The sequence below is a fragment of the Eschrichtius robustus genome, chromosome 10 (assembly GCF_028021215.1).
Source record: "Eschrichtius robustus isolate mEscRob2 chromosome 10, mEscRob2.pri, whole genome shotgun sequence".
Classification (NCBI taxonomy): Eukaryota; Metazoa; Chordata; class Mammalia; order Artiodactyla; family Eschrichtiidae; genus Eschrichtius; species Eschrichtius robustus.
The window spans coordinates 96,060,878-96,063,546 of NC_090833.1; the positions used below are offsets into that span (position 1 = coordinate 96,060,878).

Sequence of the window (2,669 nt, forward strand, 5' to 3'; positions counted from 1 at the left end):
TCAATTTTCTACTTTTTCAAATATGGCCAGGAAAAAGAGAAGTACAAGTAGTAATGTCTGCATTTTTTTAAAAAACTATTAACCAAGTGGACTGGGGAAGAAAAAAAAAACTGTGTTGCTCTCCATGAATGTGCAGAATTTCAGAATGTGCCAGCACTGAAAAACTGCCTTGCATTGAGGTTTTCCAAGAGGTACAACAAGCCTGCCAAGAAAACATCTGGTCTGTACTAAGAGCTTGCTGTCTTCAGTACAGGTCTTCATAATGTCACTCATGCTGCTCTTGCAAAAATCCCTTAATGTAAAAGAGTTTTCAGCACTGATAGGTGGGACTATGATTGATGGTGTGGGATTGAATCCATATGCACACTGAGTTTCATTTCACTGTCAAGAATTTGAACAAGCTGTTGCATGGATGGAAGGTGACCAGATTCCAGCTTAGACCACACAGATACATCATTCAAAGTTATCTCAAATGCACCTGTTGACATATATTGGTTCTCAATCATGTTGCTCAAGAAGAAGACCATCATACATGCATAGACCTTATTTTCTTGGCCCCACTACCAGATGCTAGGAGCTTGCATGCCAAAGAAAGCAAAAGGATCCTTGCCAACAATTATTAAGCTTAATTAATAGGCTGGCTTGAAGACTGACAGGAAGTCTTGACTGAAGGCTAGCTTGAAGACTGACAGGAAGTCTTGACAGGAAGTCTTGACTGAAGGCTAGCTTGAAGACTGATAGGAAAGATGCTATGTGTCTATATGTTGGTTGAGGGAGGTAATTCTCTCCTTCAATGTGGATGTCTGGGTACCACTGGATAATAAACTGCCTGTACTCCTCCAACACCCGCCTATAACCTCAGGAAACACAAATCTGGAACTTGAGCAGCGGCCCCGTGGCGTACTGCATCTTTAATCTCTTGCCAGGCAGGCCGCCCAGGTTGGCTGAGGCATCACTGCGGACCGCTCCACCACATACGCTGCCACCAGGAGAAGTAGCAGAACCCTCATCTTAAAGGAGCCAACCTCTTCGGCTGCCCTCAGAGGGAGACTGCAGCCAGCTCAAGGCAAAGCCGGAGCCGAGCTCAAAGCTACAACTAATTAAAATAGCGTTGTCTGGTGCATGAAAAGAGATGTCAGTAGAGAAAAAATAGACCCAATACGTATGTAACTTTAGTGCATATGCATGTGTATGTGTGTTTAATACGTATAATACATATCTGATAAATTAACATTAAAATCATTGGAAAATAATTGAATTGTTTAACCTGGCAATGAAAAATTAATCAGTCGATCTAAGAAAGAATTGGAAAATTTTATTTGAGCCAAATTGATGGATTATAACCTGGGAAGAGCATCTCAGAAAGCTCTGAGGACTGTTCCACCCATTAGAGTCAAGACACAGTTTACATAAGTTTTTTGAGACAGAGGGCTGTACATTAAATGACGTATTATTGACAGTTTACATAATCCAGACGTAAGCACCATCATGGTGGGTCATGTGACCCTTTACACGATCAGGAAGGAATGTTATCTTTTAAGGAGTTGTCTTGTTGCTGTTACGAGAATGTTGTTGTTTATGGTTGAGCAGGTATTCCTGCTGATGGGGGAGGTTTGGGCAATGCATAATGCAGATGCCCAATGCACAGTAGGGGGAGAGGGAAAGCCAAAGGGCAGAGAAGAATTTTTATGTCTAAATTTTTCTTGTCTTGCCATAGATATGAATTTTATTTCACAATTCAGTGGTATTGGAACAGCTGAGTATCCATCTGGGAAAATAAATTGATCACTATTTCACACCTTAGAACAAAATACATTCCATATGGTTTAGAAATGTAAACATAAAACAAATTAAACCATAAAAATGCTAAGAGGAAATTTGGGAGTTTTTCTGTATATATTCTTGGAATTGGTAAGACATTTTTGAGTAATGCCTACAGAATCCAGGAGCCATTTTTAAAAAGAGAATTGAAAAATGCAATCATATCAGTTTAAAGCATTTCTTTGTGGCAAGAAAACATCAAGACAAAAATCACACAGTTAATTTTCATAGCGTCATAAATCAATAGAGGAGAGTGTAGTGAATTATTAGTAAAGTGGGCAAAGATATGACCAGATAGTCACAGGTTAAGAAATATAAATGGTTTTAAAATTTATACAAAGGTGTTCAACCTTAGACTCAGTCATAAAAAGAGAAATGTAACTAAAACTACATGAGGTGACTTAAAAAAAACAGTTTAATAAAAAAGGTGCCAGTGAGAGTGTGGGGGGCTGACTCTCAGCTGCAGGTGTGAAGATGTATTGATACAATTGCCCTGGAGGGAAATTAGGCAAAACAATGTATCTTTCAGAATTAAAAACTGATATAAGCTTTAGCCCAGCAGTACTTCTAAATTTTTATCCTACATGTAAATTCTTACATGTGCAAAGTGATAAATGCACAAATATTAATTATAACATTGTTTGTAATAACAAAATTTTAAAAACAAATTTAATAAGAGTTAAATTATGCTGTATCACTATATTGTTATATGCTGCTATTTCAAAAAGAAGTAACTTCATATGTTTATGTATTGATTTAGGAGGAACTCCTAAAAATATATTGTGAAATGATTACAGAACTGTGTGTATTTGTTACCACGTGAGGGTGAGGAATATATAGAATCACAT

The 2,669-nt window shown here is 37.6% G+C and overlaps 1 pseudogene; it reads right to left on the reverse strand.

Moving 5' to 3' along the window:
• Positions 1 to 329: 329 nt before the first annotated feature.
• LOC137770409 (thioredoxin reductase-like selenoprotein T) lies at positions 330 to 1,010 on the reverse strand (annotated as a pseudogene).
• Positions 1,011 to 2,669: the final 1,659 nt, after the last annotated feature.